General features: G+C 43.4%; 1 long non-coding RNA gene across 1 annotated transcript in view; it reads right to left on the bottom strand.

Moving 5' to 3' along the window:
• Positions 1-7,916: 7,916 nt before the first annotated feature.
• The window catches only part of LOC143819207 (uncharacterized), a 48,260-nt gene continuing 33,933 nt past the window's right edge, over positions 7,917-22,243 (bottom strand). The window contains exon 3 of the long non-coding RNA XR_013224859.1: positions 7,917-8,406. This is a non-coding gene — a long non-coding RNA (uncharacterized LOC143819207). The remainder of the gene's footprint in view (positions 8,407-22,243) is intronic.

Genomic DNA, 22,243 nt, shown 5'->3' with positions numbered 1-22,243 from the left:
TCCACCTCCTTTGTGGTTGATCCTTCTACCATGTGTCAGTATTCCAAAGGTGGTCATGGTGTAAAAAAGGCTGAGGACTCCTGCCACAGTATAAGTATTATTTGTTGAAGGCTGAAGAAGAGGAGGAACCACTAGGAATGAAAAACCTACCCCTCTACTCAGCCAAAGTTAAAATTTTCCTGCAACAGAAATGTCTATTTTTCCAGCAGAGCAAGTATCATTTCTGTCATGGGTTGGAGTCTATAGAAGGACGCAAACAAATTTTGTTGTGGTTTATTTCAGTTCGTGGTTTGTGGCTGAACAACAATCCAGCATACCTGTTTGTGAACTGAACTGGTTCATACCAGTTTGTGAGCCAGTTAAAGTTTAAACCCCTGCTTTCCGCTCCCCATGACAAGTTACGGGGAGCAAAAAGCAGCTGTTTCATTTAACTATCTTTCAATAATTTTTCATGAAGAGCTTGCTTTCTGCTCTGGGGGGAAATCAGAGCTCAAAGGCACCTGAAATTCCAACCTGGAGCAGAGGACAAGCCAAGACATGTCCTGATTTCCAAGATGGCCTGTGTCTGGCTTGCTCCCAAGCCTTGACTGTTCCAGTGTACTACTGGTTATGGAGTACAGTGCACCAGCATGTGAGGCAGGGGTGCTACCATAATTAACACCCCGGCCTGAGGGAAGTCCACCTGACCTCAACCAGGGCCTTCTCAATCTTGGCTCCTACCTGGTAGAATGAGTTCCTAGAAGATCAAGGAGTTGTATTGGAACTGCACTGGTGTTATGGTTGTGAGCCAACTGTGCCAGGAACAGTGGGATAGAAATCCAATTAATAAATAAAAATACATATATCATCATCTATGTTTTGTGTCACATGCTGATTTTGCACCTGTACATTCCCAGTGGCATTCACCCTATCCAATTTAGCACATGCTCAGAATTTTAGCACACTAGTCTCCAGATGACAATCTGTGAATGTATACAATTCAAAACATGGTGATGCTCAGTTTTGAGTATCAGGCAGGCAACTTGGAAAAACAAAGCAATAATTTAATAGCTGCAAACACACACACACACACACGACTCCAGATGGATCCAAGACAACCAAGGAAAATCATTATCTGGTAAATTAATGTTTTCTGTATGGAGGGTGAAGACAAGGATCACCACGGGGAAGCAGAGCAAACACAACTGCAATCCAGTGTAGAAGCATTTTGGGTGTTTCATCTTTTGAGTGTTTTGTGGGTGCTGCTTGCAATTCACAATCAAACTGCAATTGTGGCAGAGAACTGTTCACTTGTCATAGACCATTTATGCACTGGGAACTTCACTGCCCCAGCTCCCGTGCAGGAGCACAAATCGGGGGCAGACGAGGAGCACCGGGCCAAATGCTCCCCTGTGTGAGTGCAGGAAGAGGTAGTGAACCTGCCATGACTAAAACTTCAGCCTGCAGCCTGGCATGAAACCTCCAGTGCGTAAACGGTCATAGGCAGGCACATTTAGCCAGTGCAGTGATTGCAGTGCAGTTTTATTTTCCCTTTCTTTTTGTTCCCTCCTGCCTTTCTCCTCCCACACCTTGCGAGGCGGCATATAAAAAAATACAAGATATTAAAAAGTCCAGTGCTACATATTCTATTCCTCATTACACAAGGGCACGCCAGCTCTTGATGAAATAAAAAGCAGTCAATTTAAAATGAATAAAAGGAAATAGATTTTGAGCAGTTTGTAATTACCATAAGCATAGCTCACTTCTTCAAAAGGCATTCATTATTAAGGAAAATAGATTGATAAGATTAAATAAATTATAAGGAGCAAACCTCACACTTGACCAGCTCCTGAAATGAGAAGAAAAATTCTCTCCTGATTGCTCAGAATATTTTAATTGGGGGACGTGTAATGTGGCCAACTGCCCATCTTTAAGGCATGCCATAAAGGTCACTACACATCCAATCTGATAAATCTTTGGCTGTGTTCCATCGATGCTATTTCCTAGGGTTCAATCAAACCATCAGCTCAGCCATAAGTACTTAGATACGGAGATGATCATGCCCAGGATCAAGCTGCATCATTAGTTAAGCAGCAGATACGAGACAATCGTCGTCAACTGGACCTGTGTAAAGCTCCAACTTTTTTGGCCCAGTTAAAACAAGATATGTTCTGGCCCCTGCCACTTATCTGTCTCAGCTGGTAATAATTAAACAAAGGGCATTTACCCTTGCAAGATGCTCCATCTTGCCTTCAGCTCTTGTTGAGGGTCGCTATAAGAACATTCCCCTTACACTGAGACTGTTTTTGTGGGAGCTGTGAAATTGATACAAGAGAGCATATATTGTTCCAGTGCCCTGCTTATGTAGACATTCGTAGCAACTTGATTGAACCACTCCTTAAAAAGTTATCAGAACATCATGATGTAGATTGAGCAAAGAGGCTGCTAAGTGATGAGTCCCCCCAGGTGACAACTCAGCTGGCTAAGTTTTGTGCCGCCGCCCTAAAAATCTGATGCTCTAAAGTAGCATAATTTTAAGTTCTATTTTATGATCTGTTTTAAATTGTATTATATTAAATGACCACATTTTTTTGGTCTTTTATGTATTGACTTCACATAACTTGGTCTGAACGACCAATAAAATTTGACTGACTGACTGCCCAGGAATTCATTGAGATGTCAAGTGTTGATGTTCATGCAACCAATGGAAGTTCATGTTTGTGTGTGTGTGCTGTCATATCACTACCAGAGAAGTGATATAATGCCGTTCTAGGAAACTTCACAAACGTGCACCGTAGAATCTAGGAGAATGAGAATTCTTGAAGTGACCTCATATCCATACTGAATTCCTTCACCTGCCCAGACTTCACTCTCCACAGGAACCAGCTCCAAATATATAGGGATTTCCCAAACCAGAGTAATTTCCACAATTCTACTGTCTTCCCAAAAGAGGTGATGCATTTTCCACCACTTTCTGCAGCACTGAATTTCACATATTAATTATTCTTTGAGTAAAGACGTACTTCCTTTTAACTGTTCTAAGCCTCAGTTTGATCATGATTCTGTGACAGAAAAGGGGGTGGTAATCCTAGCATTGAAATAGGCTACCCTTGAAGGAACAGGTCTATACTCTGGGGTGTTCTTGGACCTGGCTTGCTGCTGAATAATCAGGTGGCAGCTGAAGCTTGCTGGCAGGTGTGGCTAGCATTGACTGGTAAGTCATTCCTGGAGTTGACCTTCAAACCCCTATATGGTTTGGGACCAGCATACTTGAAGGATTGTCTACTCTCTTATGAACCTACACAACCAGAAGAAGAGTCGGTTCTTATATGTTCCTTTTCGCTACCTGAAGGAGTCACAAAGTGGCTTACAATCACCCTCCCTTCCCTTTCCCCTCAACAGACACCCTGTGAGGTGGAAGAGTCTGAGAGAGCTCTGACAGGACTGCTCTGTAAGCATTGATAGGACTGTGACAAGCTCACCCAGCTGGCTGCAAATGAAGAAGCAGGGAATCAAGCCTAGCTCGCCAGATTAGAAACTGCTTAACCACTACACCAAACTGGCTCTTTACAGTAATCTTCCAATGCCCTACTTCAGATATCCTACCTTCTCCATTTAAGCAGGTGACAACCCACAAGGCAGCTTTCTCCCTGGGGAAACTCCTATGTCTCCTTCTGTTTTGATATATATCATCATTGGTTGAAGGTTCTATTGTTTTGACTGGTGTATGTCTAGCTATCCCTTTGTGATTCCGCCTTTCCACCCTATATTTCATATGTTCTTTTTTATGTTCTTGTCTGTGCTTGTGCATGCAGAAGCTAAAATGACTGAACTGGCCACATTATAAGAGTCACTGGAAAAGAATATAATGGTAGAAAAAGGTGAAGGCCATAGGAAAAGAAGAAGACTCTTCATGAGATGGATAGACTCAGTCAAGGACACAGCCTTCAGTTTGCAAGACCTGAGTAAGGTTGCTAACAATAGAACATTTTGGAAGTCGATACTCATGTACACACACATATTTTAGCTGGGTTTCAATGGTTTAATGGCATTCTTTGTTTGGTTTTAATGGTATTGAAGGTCTTTTTAATTATGTATGTTTTCAATCTGTTAGCCACCTTGAGGGAAGCAAGGCAGAGTACAGATGCTGTAAATAAGCCCAGCTCCATTTCTAGCAGTGGCCTCTAGGATTACCTCAATGGATCATACAAAGTTAAATATTTTAATTAAAATGATTATCCTTTAAACACCAGATCTGACAAATTCATTATCTATGAACTGCTATGTTAGCTGGGGCATCTAAATGGAACCTCCACCATCCATTCGGAGACAGTCTTATGATTTACAGAGGTTTCTAAAAACACAGCATTTTTCTCACTAATTCAGTATATTCTCTATTCGGCACCAATTTGAGGTGTGCTCTCTCTCTCTCTCTCTCTCCCTCTCTCTCTCTCTCACATTAAGGCAAGAAATCTGTACATTTCCTCTTTGAAGCAAAGCAGGAATTCGCCCAGGCTCCCCAAAATGTATGAGATATGGATTCCAACATGGATTTTGCTCGCAGCACAGATAATGTAATCTGATTATTCTCTAAAATAAGAGCTCCCTTCAATTCCCAGATCACATTTATATCATATTTTTCTATCATTGCCCATCTGCTCTTATTTTGGCAACACGGGAGAAAAAGATATTTGCAAAGTTTTGGAGAAAAAAATGTTGGCAGGCAAAAATAGCAGGATATGCCTAGGTTGCCTGATCTTTTGTTCTCATGTCCAAAACGGTAAAAAGAGAGGAAAGCTTGTTCATAAATCAATGCATTCTAATAAAAAAAGAGAGAGAATAAGCAAAGAGAAAGGCATTCAGCTAATCTACTAACATAAGCCTAAAATAATGTTTTCCTTGACAGTGTGATGCCTTGAGGTAAGGTTTTTCTTACCCATAACATTGAATTAAACAAGTACAAAAAAAACTCCAACCCAATTAGACAACATTCTTTCACGATCCAAGGAAACATAGGAAATCATCACATTAAAAATGCTGAGCAAATTTATATAATATGCCAAGAATCCATGTTTAAATATACTGAATTGTGAACTTCGGTTATCTACGCTTCTGACAAACTTTGATAAATGCCATTTTGTAAGGATGCATAGTAACTTTTATTGCCTTTCATAGAGAATGTATGTGCCCACCCTGCAAGCAATCTATCCACATCCACTCTCCTCACATTAGCTCACATCCTACGTAAGATTTCTGTGTCCTTGAGCATGTGGGGAAAATGTATATGGTGCTGTTGATGAGTTCTATGAGAATATAACTGTACACCTAATGATTGTTTATGTGTGTAAGAACATCGCTTATTGGTAGAAGATGACAACACAAGGGATAGACAGTTTCCTTGGGGAGAGAATCCCAAGCTTTCGTTCCATGACCAAGAAGTCCTTCAGAATGTGGAGGCACCCCCAAAACTAAATTCTCCATCAGAGCCTGCAGCTAAATTTGGCCACAGCTTTTTACTACCATTTGTAACCCAGATGCCATCATACATCAGAGATTCCAAATATCTCATTTGTCAGAGAGAAGGGACTGCAGTTCTTCCTGGTACTAGACTTTTAACTATGAATGTTAACTCATTGTATACCGCTATCCCCAATAGCACCTTTAAGTCCATCAAAGATTTATTCAAGGCATGAGCTTTTGTGTGCATGCACACTTCCTCATGCCCCTCCCCTGTATATTGCAAGCCCAGTCCTATCTAAGAAGAAGAAGAGTTGGTTCTTATATGTCGCTTTTCTCTACCCAAAGGAGTCTCATGGCGGCTTACAGTCGCCTTCCCATTCCTCTCCCCACAACAGACACCCTGTGAAGCAGGTGAGGCTAAGAGAGCCCTGATATCACTGCTCGGTCAGAACAGCTTTATCAGTGCTGTGGCGAGTCCAAGGTCATCCAGCTGGCTGCATATGTGCGGAATCAAACCTAAATTGCCAGATTAGAAGTCCGCACTCCTAACTAATACCCCAAACTGTCTCCGTCTCCGTCTCCGTCTCCGTCTCCTCCACCATCGAAACTGAATTTGTAAGCTCCTCGGAGCAACAGCCTACCTCCCGACCCCCACCCCCAATTGTGTGGCTGTGCAAAACTCCAATTATATATATGGCAGTTCTTCAACATTTCCAAGATCTCAGCATACGGGAACTGGCTGTACAGTTTCAAGCCTGCTGCTCTCCAAGTTATTTTTGTCTCCCCTTCCCTGCAAAGAAATTTCCTTCAGGCTTTCGACATTGTTTATAACACAGTGGAGAATCACTGTGGAGAATCACTAATCACCTGCTTTCTGCAGGGACTTCTTATTTGTCGGGCTTATTACGTTAGATCTTCCAGCAGCATTTGACATCAGTTGACATTGCTCATCCTGGGATTCCAGCAGAGCATCTGGAATTCTATGTTGGTCGAAGCGCCGCTGTTCTCCTCTCTGCCGCCTGGAGCAGTCAGTTTTTAATCCTTAATTTGGTTCCATCTGATTCCCTCCTTTGCCTCTTCCCCATCTTCCCATGCTTGATGCCTACATATTGCTCTGAGCTATAGTAATTAGGCAATTTGAAAAAAAAAACCCATTACAGAACAGCGGACAATGAAAACGACTCTCATCCTTCACATTCTGCCAACGTTCAAAACTGTCATCAGTTCTCCGGATTTGGTTCTTTCACAGGTAGCTCATTATTGTTATTTTTAAACGGGTTGCCCTAAGTTTGAGACTAAACTCTGGTTAAGTAGAGAAGTTATCTTGTGGGGATAACTACCAGTTTTGGCTCTGGAGGCCTATCCGTCTTCCTTTAATCATAAACTCCTCCCTTTGACCCTCCGAGATATTTGACCATTTTTATGGATATTGCAAAATTGGAACAAAGTCAGGGAGAAAACCTTCAAGCCAACCAAGCACAGTAGGATATCTGGGCAGGTGAAGCTTGTCATGCCGCCATCCATGATGTAGTGGTTAAGACTGGCAGCCTCTAATTTGGAGAACCAAGTTTGATTCCTCACTCTTCTACATGCAGTTAGCTGGGTGACCTTGGGCCAGTCGCAGTTTCTGTCAGAGCACTCCCCCACCCTTTCTCACAGGGTGTCTGTGGAGGGGAGAGGAAGGGAAGGCAATGGTAAGTCACTTTGAGACTCCTTCAGGCACTGAATACTGGGGTATAAAAAACAACTCTTCTTCTAAAATTGACTCCACCACAAGCCCAACTGAGGACTTTGGGAAGGAGGGGGGAAAACTTAACAGTGTCAATTTGGCTCTTGTAGGTATTCCAGGTTGTGTGGACATGGTCTGGTAGTTTTAGCCCCTGAAGTTTTGCCAGTAATAACTGATCTCCATACAAACAAAACCAGGGACTAAAACTACCAGACCAAGGCCACACAGCCCAAAATACCCACTACAGCCAGTTGACTCCGGCCATGAAAGCCTTCGACAGTACATTGTCACATTTTCCCATATCTATCCATAAGGCTGTTAATTGTGTATAAAATAGGGATAGTCTCTCCTGTCTGGAATTTGGTAGGCCGAGGAAGACCTTGCAGGATCAGAACTAGCCAGATAGACTATATAAGTATACAATTATGTAAGCAAATAACAGAATTTATGCAACTGAACAAGGATAATGGTATCACTAATTTCATATTATTTCTGTTACCCACAGGTTTCTCCCCCTTGTTGAAAATTGTAAAAAGTTGTGATTATATCTGTGTGTATCTGTACAATTGTCCTCCTAACCTCACCCAGAACTCTATTCTTAACAACTAAGATGGCAATGGATGGCATTTGCACACCAGAAGAAGAATCTTCTTTGATGGAAAGTACAACTAGCACAAACTGATCAGAGGATCATGTTTATTATTGACTTCCAAAGAAGGTGCCTCATTATTAGTTTAGTCTACCCATCCACTCATTGCTATGAAACTCAGTATTCTCACACAATATTTTCCATGCAGGTACCACATTGTTGATACCAGGAGCAGAATAAGCTTCCCAATCATTGGCCAGACAGGGCAGGACCTCTACAAGATAATTTATTGCCACTACAAACTTAACATGCAACACTAGACATGATATCATTCTGGCACAGTTTCCATGTCAGTGCTAACATTCCTTGAATAATCAGTCATACAATATCCCAGTGGCAAATTCCCCACACCCACTCAGCCAGAGAGTAAAATGGAACTTACTTTAGGAGTTTAGCACATTACAAAATGAGTTTCTCACTTCAGCAGTTGTGGATGGGTAGCAGGTAGAATATAATAGTATATAATGAGTTCAGGTTCACAAGATGACCAAGAAGAGTTGGAAACTATCTCAGGAATCCTCATCCTCATTTACTGATTGATTGATATACCTCCTCCCTTGGTTACCCTTCTAGGGGCTGTTTACATGGTCTGAAAACACAATAAAACAGTAGTACATAAGATAAAAACAAGATTTAAATGATATGAATCACAATTCAATACCGTTACATCAATTTAGTTATTAAAGTCAGGTTGCAGCCCGCAGATGTTGACATATAGCTGTGGTTCTCAACCTTCCTAATACCGCGACCCTCATGTTGTGGTGACCCCCAACCATAAAATGATGCAAGTGTTCCTTAACAGCAATTAAACTGAAACTGACCAATGGTGTGATTCATTGTTCATGATTGCATATAAATTGGTTTTTTTCCAGGGTTTCTCAGTTCAGTTCTTTCTCTTGACTTGTACAAGAAGATTTGGAAGAACAAAAATTGAGTCCAGGGTCACCTATAAGACCTGCAGAAGGAGTGGCAGTGCCCCCCTCCCCCCAGCCAAGCTGCTTGCCCTGCCACGACCCCTGTGAAAGGGTCGTTCAACCCCCATGTTGAGAACCACTGACATATAGGGAGGGGGGCAGGGGAGAAAAAGGAGGGCAGAGGGACAGGAGAGAGGCTTGATATTACCCATGGTAAAGGTAGCTTACAGAGCAGCAAAGAGATTAATGCTGGCATGGAAATACATCTTATTGGGCACCCCAATTGTCTTTAGAAGCCCACCAGTTATGACAGAATGGCTATCAGCAGTGTTCATGTGATGTCTTAACATGTCCCAGCTCCCCCATGAAGAAGAAGAAGAAGAGTTGGTTCTTATATGCCGCTTTTCTCTACCCGAAGGAGGCTCAAAGCGGCTTACAGTCGCCTTCCCTTTCCTCTCCCCACAAGAGACACACTGTAAGGTAGGCGAGACTGAGAGAGCCCTGATATTACTGCTCGGTCAGAACAGCTTTATCAGTGCTGTGGCGAGGCCAAGGTCACCCAGCTGGCTGCAGGTGGGGAAGTGCAGAATCGAACCTGGCATGCCAGATTAGAAGTCTGCACTCCTAACCACTACACCAAACTGGCTCTCCAAACTGAATGCATGTTCTGAGTGATACTCTAGAAACACAGGGTCTGATGAAGGAGGTTTTGGCTCTCAGGAGCTGACACCCTAAAAGTCTTGTTGACCTCCAAGTTGTTACTGGACTCAAATCTAATTGTACTGTGTTCATTGTTAAGATAAGTCACTTTAGGATGAATTGCAAAACATATTGGCAATTAACTGAGTTGCTGATGAATGATAGTCAAGCTATGCCAATTCAACTTGAACTGTACTCAGTTTTTCATAAAGATATTTCGTAAATTTTTCCAGATTTTTGAGCTGTGGAACTGATCCATAGGAATCCTCTGTTGTCCTTTTCTTTAAGGAGAAGAAAAGTTGGGGTTTTTATACTCCGCTTTATAATACCTGAAGGAGTCTCAAAGCGGCTTACAATTGCCTTCCTTTCCTCTCCCCACAATAGACACCCTGTGTGGTGGGTGGGTCTGAGAAAACTCTGAGAGAAATTGCACTGTGGGCACCCAGCTGGCTGCATGTGGAAGAAGAGTGGGGAATCAAGACCGGCTCTCCAGATTAGTCTGCCACTTAACCACTACAACAAGCTAAAATTCCCCAATATACAGTGATGTATGTGTGGAGCTGGTAACAGTTTTCAATTCATATGCATCTCGCCCTCCCAAACATTTTAAGTGTACATCATCATCATCATCATCATCATCATCATCATCATCATCATCATTATTTAGATTTATTTCCCTTCACTCCCCGTAGTCTTGTGGTGGGTCACAGTAGTCTTGTCCCCATTAAAATACCCATTAAAAGACTTTAAAACAATCCCAATATGGCGGAAGCTCTCATTATTCCCACCCCTGCTATCAGAGCGGCAGGGAGGGTGGGGAGGAGATCTAACTTACTAGGTCTGGGGGGGGGGGATGCTGGCTCTCATTCAGTGGCAATCTAGATGTGATGTTGGACCATGATTCTTTTGATACAGTCTTTTACCCATGAGCTCCCACTTGGTTCTGTTGATTACACCCAATAAGTATACTTCATTGAAGGAAAATCTCATTATCATTATCACTATCACTATCCACTATCACTATTACATTTCTTATCCACCACTCTCAGAGTTGACTCATGGCAGGTTACAACAAGAATAAAACCCCAATACATAAAAAGATAAAAACAAAAAACAAAACAAAAAACCCTCCTCCAATTCCAATGCCCACCCCTCTATCAGCGCCTCAGGGGCCCAGTCCCCAGGGCTTGGTAGTAATACTACATGTGAAAGGGACCTAGGAATTTTGGTGGACAATATGTTGAATATGAGCCAGCAGTGCAATATGGCAGCTAAGAAGGCTAATGTGATACAAGGTTGTATTTCAAGGACCATAGAATTGTAATAATACCACTCTGTTCCAAATTGATTAGACCTATTTTGGGATATTGTGTCCAGTTCTGGACGCTGCCGTTCAAGAAGGCTATTGGCAAGTTGGAATATGTTCATAGAAGGGAGGTTAGGAAGGTTGAGGGATTGGAATCCCCCCCCCCTTAACAGGAGAGGCTGAGAGAGTGGGGTATGTATAGAGGGCAAGGGGTGATGTGATAGCTGTGTTTAACTATGTAAAAGGTAAAAAGGTAAAGGTAAAGATATCCCCTGTGCAAGCACCAGGTCATGTCCGTCCCTTGGGGTGACACCCTCTAGCATTTTCATGGCAGACTCAGTACGGGGTGGTTTGCCATTCCCTTCCCCAGTCATTACCGTTTACCCCCCAGTAAGCTGGGTACTCATTTTACCGACCTCGGAAGGATGGAAGGCTGAATCAACCTTGAGCCGGCTGCTGGGATTGAACTCCCAGTCTCATGGGCAGAGCTTTCAGACTGCATGTCTGCTGCTTTACCACTCTGCTCCACAAGAGGCTCTGATGTAAAAGGTAGACATGTCAAATTTTGGATCCATCCTGTTTACTACTGCTTTAGATACAAGGATTAAGAGCAATAGGTTCAAATTACAGGAAATGAGGTTCCACATAAATATTAGAACACATTTTCTGCTAGATGGAATATGCTGCCTCGGAGAGCGGTGGGGAGTCCTTCACTGGAAGTTTTTAGGAGGAGATTGGATGAGCACCTGTCAGAAGTATATGATTTTTAAGTCCCTGAGAAGGTGGAAGGATGAATTGCATGGTCCTTCATGGTTTCTTCCAACTCTGTGCGATTCTGATTCCTGTTAAAGATTTTCAGGTATGCGGTTGCCCATATTTTTCAGCTCAAGTAAACAAAGTATAAAATCTAAACATTCCATGAACCTTGGAGGAAAAAAATAAAATCTTCAATCCCTCCCTGAAACTGGTTCATCATTCCTTTACAAATCTCATTTTGGTATAGCCAATGAGGGTAACCCTTGTGACAAGATGGACCCCAAAGCAGAGTGGTTTAGCCCAGCTCATAATGGGGGGGGGAGGATATATTTCTGAACTGGAGACACTCAAGGTCCCTATGCAGTTCCTAAGTTTGCCCCATCCCTACTATTAATTGTACTTTGCTAACTTTTGCAGTCAGTTCCCACCAGGGATTTCATCTGTTGTAACAGCTACATTTCCGACTCAGCTTCAATCTGACAGGGGGAAGATGGATACCACATGGAACTTGAAGACTATGTTCATAATTCATTTTGCCTGAAACCATTTTTTAATTAGGTATCACTGGAGAATTTCTTTTTAATTACCGCTTAGAGCTTGTGGTCAGTGAACTCTGAACATTGCTCCTCTGCGCTCGTCAGCAAGTTGTTTCAGAAGCATAAATGCTTAAAAATATAAGTGCAAACGCTGTTGTTATTAATATGCCATTCGGAGAAGAGGCTGACAGTAACTTCAGCTTCCCCCTGCCATTTGAATAAACTATATAGAAGAAGTAGAAGAGTTGGTTCTTATATGCCGCTTTTCCCTACCCGAAGGAGGTTCAAAGTGGCCTTCCCATTCCTCTCCTCACAACAGACATCCTTTGGAGTGGGTGAGGCTGAGAGAGCCCTGATATCACTGCTCAGTCAGAACAATTTTATCAGTGCCGTGGTGAGCCCAAGGTCACCCAGCTGGCTGCATGTCGGGGAGTGCAGAAACGAACCTGGCATGCCAGATTAGAAGTCTGCACTCCTAACCACTACACCAAACTGGCTCTCCATATAGACTCAAGATGATGAGAGGGAGTAAGAGTAACCTACTCAGTGTTACATTAACACCATCATTGGGTTTTATCCGAAGGGATTTACAGATCATCTTCAGGGGATAATTTTCACCTTGATTTTTCTGCTGGATCTATGGAGAAACCCTGACCTTCTGCTGGGGAACTACACCTTGGAGGATTCTAGGTAATATTCTGAAACGCATGGTTAGGTAAGGAGACCACCATGACCTTCCAACCTCCAATTCAGTCACCTGCTACTTCTTGATAGTTGGGACAGTTCCGGAGGGCAGTGGGTGGGCTTCAATAGTGTCTGGAAGAAATATCACCCCATTGTGGGAGTCTCAGCACAGCCAGAAGTGACATTTCAATGCTGTGGAGATGGCAATCCAATATTCAAGTCATCTGGACCCTCTTCCAATTCTCTCAATTTACCTGTCCAAAGACTAGGGTTACATTAGAGATTGCCCTTGTTTGATAGAGCTTGGTCCTCAAAAACCACTGTTCCTTTATCATTCCTTGATCCACTACCTCTGTTTCCACCTGAAATCCCCCCCTCTGGGGATGTCAGATCTCCTGGAATAGCACCTCCTCTCCAGACTTCCCCTAGATAGAATGGATGCTTTGGAGGGTGAACTCCGGTTAGTACATGTATGGGTGACCACCTAGGAAGTCCAGAGTTGCTGCACACAAGCTGGCAGCTGCCAAGCAGCCTTGAGTCTCTTACCTTGAAAACACGACAGTGTCATCAAAAAGGTTGCAGAGGAAGATGTAATGCAGTGGATGCCTCACATCAGTGGGTGTGTCCAGGCTATCACTTATGTTTGTGTTGGTGCTCCATCCCTATAGAAAGTTTCAGAGATACTGGATGGATTCCACCGACAAGGAAGGAAAACTGGAAACTAAAAGCAAACTCAGGAACTGCCACGGAATGCTCATCATCACAATAAAGTAGCTGTTTTTAGTAAAACAATCATGTTTACCGAAAACGAGATTTTTGTTCCCTTTCTTATTTGTTTGTCATTGCAAAGAATAAGCATCTTAAGACCTCACAACTTGTGTCCGTGTATTTGATCCCCCACTCTGAGCAACGTTTAAAGCGATAATAACACAACAATTCTAGGTCCTTCCAATCAAAGGTTAGTTATCACAGAGGAAAGCAGGTAATTAGCATACAGGCAAGGCAAATGACATTAGGGTTTAATATCTCTGCCAGCAACATGAAATAAAACAAACAGCAAATTGAAGGTGGTGAGCACCAACATGCCAAGCATTTAATGTGAATTGATTAACATTTAGATGTAATCAAGTCCCTAACATGAAATGTTATTAATTTATCCAATGATTCTTCCCTCCCCCCTGGAAACTTTGTTTAGTTGATTACAAATGTAGGAGACCAGTCAAAGAATAAAGAACATGACTCCTTTCCTAGCTAATTATAGTCAGTGTGCCAATGAGGTAGGTAAACTATGGCAGCCAACAGAGCAAGAAGCTAGAAGCCCTGCCAAAGAGAGACAATGTATATCATTTGATATCCAACTGAGGATGCTTGAAGAACACAAGTTTACGTCTGTTTTGGTCTACCGCAGTATTTGTTTTATGATAACTGCCGTTTTAAGGGGTATACACTGTGATTCTAGATGTATCTTACTAGCAGTCTTCAAGCAGTGGCTGGACAGATCCTTATCATGGATGCTTTAGGCTGATTCTGCATTGAGCAGGGGATTAGACTAGATGGCCTCTATGTGAATTGTCAGAGCTATGGTTCAAAGGAAGCCAATGTTGCTGGGACTTCTATCAGTTCTTTATTGTGTCCCCAGCATACTGGTACAAGTTTCAAAACTGAACTGAAAATCCACAATAGAACCTCCTACCAGTGTGTGCTATTGGTCAGTTTTGCTTTAAACTGACTGGATCCAGGATCCCACCACGCACTGGTTAATTTCATTGCAGGTTTACAAACCTCCTTCGGACCTTAAATTCGGTCCTCAGCAGGTCTACAGACCCAACAGCACCACCTCTGTGCTTCTATCATTCTTACTCAGAAATAAGAGAAGAGCTCCAAGAGAACTGTGACTAGTCCAAGGTCACCCAGCTGGCTGCATGTGGCTGGAACCTTAACACAAGCACAGCCTCACTGCATCTCTTTTGAGATCTGTTTTCGGAAGGACTCTGGAAATGTCTCTTTCGAGCCATATCCTGAGTGGGCAGTGATGCGCCTAACATGTGCCTGATTAGCTCAGGATCATAAAGCGGGCCTTCTCAATAAACAAGGAAGGGGGGGGGGAACTGTCCAAGCAGAAAGCATCTCTTGTTGATTAAGCACTCTCCTTTAAAGTAGAACACTGCTAGAGGAGAAAAGCAAAAGCACTCCCCCAAGGTTTCCTCTCGCTGTCGTAAACGCTCTAGAACTATGCAAAATTGTTTAGAGGTTACGGCGGCATTTCTGCTTTTACAGCTCATTTAACTATGCAATTAGACTTTACAAAAAAAAAAGGATAGGGAAGATTAAAAATTAGATATGCTTATCATTGGTGCATAGGGTCAGTACTTGAGACTTTAAAACAAATTAACGCCGCTGTTGCTTATTGCCTGCCCCTCCTTCTCCTTGCTTCTTGGCACGGAGCGGAGGGCGTTTATCTCAGCTCAGCAATTCTGACACTTTCCAGAAGATGGTGGGGCCAGAGAGTGATAAGCGTTGCAGATTTGAAATGAAATTGTAGCTGTGGAGCAATGACACCACGGCCAGGCTAATAACGTGTTTTGTACGCACCGGAGGGCGGGGGGAAGGGGGAATCGTTGTCCGATCACGAAATTTTCATGATAGAGAAAGGTGAATGGCCTTGCCCAATGACTCAAAACTCACACCAGGAAATCACATCGCCCTGGACGGGCGTACACAAATAATATTTGCTATGTTTAAAATGGAGAAGCTCCCTGTCAGCCCAGCCGGGAGGGGAAAGGAGGCAGCTGAGGAATATTGAGGCTTTAATGGGATTTCGAATTCAAATGTGCTGAGCAAAACTGTTTTATTTTTTAAAATTGGGCTTGAATAGTAAACAGATAACGTTTTCATTTAGAAACAACCAAGCTGCCAAATTCAACATGCTGCATGGGAAATAGAGGGAAGGGGTGGGGAAGAGAGAGAGAGAAGAAGAAGAAGAAGAACATGAAGAAGAAAATGCAAGTCCAGAAATAGAAAATGAAATGAGAAGTGATGCCTTTGCCACGAGGCCCTCTCCAGGCTAGAAAAAGATGGGGGGGGGGAATACATCAAAGTCCACTCTGTTCTTTATCCACCCCCTCCCCATCTCCGAGAAAATCTCAGAGGAAGAATGTCACCTCTTGTCACACTATCTTCTTCCAATATAGATTGTATTGGCAGTTTTCATTTCCTATCTCTTGGCAAACAATATATGTTTTATTTTCATTTTATTAGCCTAGGTCCCCTCCCCTCTCATTCATGAAGTATTGGTGAAGTTCAAGGTGGTAAGGAAAGGAATCAGAAATGCATTTTACCAACCTCCAGATGGCGCCTAAATATCCCCCTCTTTCACCGTTGATCTCCAGATGACCAAGACCAGTTCCCTTGGAGAAAATTACTACACCTAAGGGTCGATTCTATGGCATTATATACTGATTGGGTCCCTTCTCCAGGCATTTCCCAACCCAGAGCTAGAAATCCTAATTATGCCCAACAACAACAACAACAACAACAACAGCAACAACAACAACTACTACTATTGTTATTGTTATTGTTATTAATTTTATAGTCCACCTTCTCCTTGGGACTTAAGGCAGATTACTTTAAAAATATACCTGTCAAACCTAATCCTAAAACAGCAATAATCCCAAGGATCCTAAAATGGCAAAATCCGTTCTACCTCCCACAGTCACCTAGCAAGGGGTATGCTAGGTGTTATAACGAAGCCCATTGATCTAGCGTTATAGCGAAGCCCCATAAACCTAGCAGAAGAGCTCTGTTGTTGTTGTTGTTGTTGTTATTGCTGCTGGTGGTGGTGGTGGTAGTGGTGGGGGTATCGTGCCCTTCTCTGTTTGGTGCAGGGCAGCTGACAGCAAACTTTAAGCCATCATTTAAATTAAGAATTAAAACATTTAAACATGTTAACATTAAAAGACCATCCCATCCCCATACTTAGAACCTTTCTAATGGGTGGTCAGAAACCGGGAGGGATTTTTTTTTTGTCTATTTATTTTGGCTGATGATGGGTTGGCAGGCAGGGAGGTCAGCCATAAACCTGGCAAAACAGCTCCATCTTGTGGATCTCTCTGGAATTAAGGTCCCAGAAGGGCCCTGATGTCCTCAGCCAGAGTATCCCATCAGGCCCCTGGTCTTGATCATGGTCAGTTTTATTTTTGGGGGGCCTGAGCAGATTTTGATATTCCAATCTTAACATTCTTTATGGTCACTATCCCATGACAAGTGTGCCAGCTATGTGAAAATCCTATTTAGCCTACAATCACAGAGTTGGAAAGGACCTCCGGGGTTATCTAGTCCAACCCCATGCAGAATGCCTTCTCTTTTATTTCCTAACTCCACTAGGAGCAGGGACAAGGGCAAGCTCCATTATTGTGTTTTTACTAATAATGGAAGGGGGAAGACTAGGGGAGGGACCATTTTTACTTTCCAATTTATTCTTGATGATGTGCCAACACTAAATGAAAAAAATCCAACCTTCTCCAAGAAATTTTACATAACTGCATCCTTCTCTGCTGTCTTTGAAGTGAGTCCTAGGCTTAAGTTGATCTTAGAAAGTGTGCTCATAAACATACTCTATTATTCTTTTTTTGGGGGGGTGGGGAGTTGATTGATACTACTATCTTGTTTATTTTATGTTTTGCTTTGATCCATTCTCTTTTCTTAGATTATTCCATTGGAATGAAAGTATGAACATAGCAAACGTATCTGAACACCACTGAATGTCACAGCTCAAGACTGGTATGATTTGCTCAGCAAAATAAGCAGACATCAAAGTATGTCTAAAAAAGGGACATCATTAATCACAACTTGGCAGATGTTGCACCATCACTGTCATCACAATAATAGCTTTGAAGCCCCTATCAGGGATCATATTAGGAACATCCCAGATCCTAAAAGTTCATGAGCCATATCATACTTGACACACCTAGTATCAGGACATTGTGAAGGACAACTGGCAGTATTGTGTAGAACTGCCACTACTTATGAAGTAGTATGTAACCAAAGGCATGCACTCTGTACAATGAAGATCTGGGTTAGACTTGCCAGCTCTGGGTTGAGAAATGCCTGGAGACATTGGAGGTGGAGCTAGGAGTGCGTGGGAACTGGAAAAGGGAGGGATTGCAGTGGAGTATAATGTTATGGAGTCTACTCTCCAACCAACTATTCTTTCCAGGGGAACAGATCTCATTAGTCTGGATATAAGCTGTAATTCTAGGGGATCGCCAGGTCCAACCTGATCTGGCATCCCTACACTTGACTACCAATTCATTCAAATCAGAGACCTTCTAGTGGGTTGCTGGTTATTCATAAATTTTGATTCATTTATTCTGCCATTTTCCTTTGGGTTTCTTCCTTTCTCCCTCCTATCTCAATCCTAAACAGTCACTAAGAAAGATCAGGTAGAGAGGTGGATACAACTACCTTGACCACTGGAGAAAGGAGAAGTTGGGGGACTCTCTTACTCCAAAAAAGACTATGCTAGTGATCATGGAACCAGTGAACAAAGGTCCCATAGGACAGGTGTTATAGTGTCGAGGGGAACCAGGTAAAACTGAACAGAAAAAGCTGTAAGATCCAACTTAGAACTTGCAATCATTTAACTGATTGCATTTAACCTCACTCCATTGATTGCTACTGGTCCCAAGGGTAAGATTAAATACCATTACACTCTCTTTAGTTCTTTTTGCAACATGATATATGCCACTCACCTGTACATCTACAGTTGAATAAAGTAAGATTGGATATACTCTTGGTTCACAGGGCTGTGTGTTCTTCCTTGATTAATGCTAATGAAGGGTCAAGTGAAAACTATTAGGACCTGATTAGTTGGGATCATGCTGCAAAAGCCTATGATAATACCAACACACCTCAGGTAGCCATGCTAAGATGACAGGACCCAAGGAGCCCAATCCAATCAAGACTCCAGGAATGGGCAATTTATGGGGCCGATCATTTTCTTTGACGTCAGCTAATTAGTCATTTCCAGCCAGCTCAAGTTGTGCATTCATGTTCGTTACCCTCTCATTGCCATGGTTTAAGAAATGAAACAACTTCACCTCTTTGTACAACACTTCTTAGTGATTGACATGGGGCTTTTCTGCATGCTCAGTTTATACTTGATTTCATTCCTGGCCCCTATTTGGTGGAATGAGCTCCCAGAGGAGACCCAGGCACTGTTGGAGCTGGTCCAGTTCCTCTGGGCCCGCAAAAAGGAGATCTTCCACCAAGCTGCTTGTTGGGCCAATGACTTAATTTGCAGCAATCCCCCCCCTACAAAACTTCCCCATTGACTTGCTGGATTTGGTTCCATGCTCCCCCACATGCAACCATCTGAGTGACCTTAGGCTCACCACAGCAATGTTCTGACCAAGCAGTAATATCAGGGCTCTCTGAGCCTCCCCTACATCACAAGGTGTCTGTTGTGGGGAGAGGAAAGGGAAGGCAAATGTAAGCTGCCTTGAGACTCCTTCGGGTAGAGAAAAGTGGCATATGAGGACCAACTCTTCTTCTTCTTCTTCTTCTTCTTCTTCTTCTTCTTCTTCTTCTTCTTCTTCTTCTTCTTCTTCTTCTTCTTCTTCTTCTTCATGTAACATGGTTTTGGTGTGTATGTGAAGAATCTATAAGGGGATGTGAGATTCCTTTATGTGGAACTGCAAAATCAAAAAAAGAGCTGTAGAATTCATGAAAAACTGAAGTATTCAGCAGACCATCGAAGGGAAGGAAATGAAAACAGCCACTCTGTCCTGATTCACATTGTGATGTCAACTAACCCCTTTCCTCTGGCAAACCACTGCTAAGACAACCTTGGGAATTCAATGAAATGATGTGTGTGGGGGGGAGACATACAACAACAGCATTCCATCAATCCCAGCTGCATAACCAAAATTAATACAAGCACAACACTAGACACTCTAGCATTTTCCCCAAACACTATGGTAAACCATAGATTTCCAAGGAAATGCCAGGGCATCCCACCATGCAGTAATATTTCTTCCAGTTACACAGCTAGAAGAGATATTTTGGCATCATTAGACACTGCATACATTAGTCAGGGAGAGACTATCATTGTGCAGTACACTTCCCCATGCCCTTTCCACCTGCTGTCACTACCAGAGGAAAGAAGCACCCCATGTAATAATGACAGAATTCAAATGAGTTTGCTTAAAAGTTACAAGTAGAAGAGGGAAGAACTAGGCACAGGTCAGGTTTTTCGGGTGGCCACCTATCAAGCACAGGGTCTTGTTTCGTCTTGAAAGCCACGCATATTGGCCTGATTTTTTTTCTTCTTCAGTTGTCTCTCCCTTTTCTTTTAATCCCACAGACAACGCCCTTGAACTGCTTTAAAAAGGAAATGAATAGAACTTATTTCCCCTGCCTCCACTCTTATGTTTATCCATTAAACAGGAGCGTGTTGTAAACTGGGAAAAATACTGCGCAAGCCATCATAGGCCTGGATTGCCGTCTCTCTTTGCAAGCCACCATCGCCCGGCTATAATTGTGTGACACTCTCGATAAGCAAGGGCCGTTACTAGCTCTGGCACCTCCGCATGGGCTCCGAAATCTTTGAGATGAAGCAATTTTGCAGGAGAAGCCAAGTTAATGTACTGGTGAAAAATATTTTCATCATCTCATGAGTTTTCAGGCCCTAGGGTTAAGGTGGAACCGATCGCAAGCACCATGGCTGCATTAATGAACTAGCTAGGCCTGGAGTCAACTTCTCGCTTTGAAAACTCATACGTCTTCATTTAAGTTAAGGAATCAAATTCTGATGAGCATTGGTGTCGTGGGGAAGAGTGGCAGCTTCTAATCTGCACAACTGTCTTTGATTAACTACTCCTCCACGTGCAGCCAGTTGGGTGACCTTGGGCTAGTCGCAGTCCTATTAGAGCTGTTCTCACAGTGCAGTTTAGTCAGAGCTCTTTCAGATCCAACTACCTCACAGAGTGCCTGTTGTAGGGAAAGGAAGGGAAGGCAATAGGAGTCTCCTTCAGGTAATGAAAAGTGGTGTATAAAAATCATCTCTTCTTGTTCTTCCTGAGAAACACTTGACCAAGGGTACGCTGAACCGAAGCCAACATTTTATCCCAGACTCAATCAAAGCCAATTTGGACAAATCATTATGGTCCTAACATCTATCCAAAGCAGAATAGCACAACCTCTCTCCACAGACCTTCTTTGAAGCTGACCTTGATCATCTCCAAATATTCTAGGTGTATATACTACTCAGATTAGAAAGCTAGTTGAAGACTACCTTCCAGAAATGCTAATCTCCAAAAGGGACCTGGAATTACAGATCATCTTCAGTATACAGAGATTATTTCCCCTGGAGAAAAATGGATGCTTTAGAGCAGTGGTCCCCAACCACGGGGCCGGGGACCGGTACTGGTCCGTGAATCAGTTAGTACTCGGCCGCAGCTCCTCCACGTCCTCCTCCCTGGCTGCTGCCTCGGAGGCTGGCCTGCCACTCTGCCATCGGCTCACCTTTGGTGCTCTCCAGTGGCCACTATGGATGGGGCTCCCCCTCGGTGTGGCAGCTGCTGCTGGCAGAGCCCCCCCAGTGGGTGGCGGGAAGTCAGGGGCGCTGGCAGGAAAGCAAGTGGAGCAGGGGCTCAGGCAGCGGTGACATCTCTCAGCAAAAGACTACCCCCCCCCCCGGACCTCAGTAAAATTGTCAGACTTAGACCGGTCCCCAGTGATAAAAAGGTTGGGGACCACTGCTTTAGAGGGTGGACTTTCTAGGCATCATACCTCCCAGAGGTCCTTGCCCCCCAGGCTCCACCCCCATTTCTCCATGAATGTCTTCCAATTCAACCTCCCCACTCCCTGTTGGTGGCTAGTGGGAAACCTGGCAACATTAACATGCACCAGATGCTCTACATATAGGACAGGAAAATATATGCGCAGCCAGGTCCACTGAGAGGTAACCTCTTATCAAAGGCAAGAAGACAAACTGAAAAATCTTCAGGGAACTTTCTTGTTCTTGAGAGCTAGCTTTGGGCAGTGATTAAAGAGCAGCAGAATAATCTAATCTAGAGAACCAGGCTTGATTCCCCCCCTCCCCCTTTCCTCTACATGCAGACAGCTGTGTGACCTTTGGACAGTCACAGTTTTCTCAAAGCTCTCTGCACCTCACAGGGAAGGTAGGGAGAGGGAGAGTAGTTGATTGTAAGCCACTTTGACTGATTATGCATGGGGTGAAAAGGCCACACTGGTAGAAGAAGGGCAGTGGGGCTAATCCCCAATTGTGCATGACTTCACCACTATCCCGGCAGATACCCAGCCCTGGCTAACCCACAGCCCTGGTAAGCGAATGCAGATACTTCCACATTTCCTTTGATGCCATGAGCACCATCCATGGCCCTGCCAGGCTAGCTGTGCCAGGCTAGCACCATCCATAGCCCTTCCAGGCTAGCATAATGGAAGAGCTGGGCCTTTAGGCCTTTGATCCCATCTCCTCCACGAGCCTACAGTGTTCTTACAGGGACACCA

Source organism: Paroedura picta, chromosome 10 (assembly GCF_049243985.1).
Source record: "Paroedura picta isolate Pp20150507F chromosome 10, Ppicta_v3.0, whole genome shotgun sequence".
NCBI lineage: Eukaryota > Metazoa > Chordata > Lepidosauria > Squamata > Gekkonidae > Paroedura > Paroedura picta.
The sequence above is the reverse complement of the archived record's forward strand: the minus strand, read 5'-3'. Positions and strand labels throughout refer to the sequence as shown.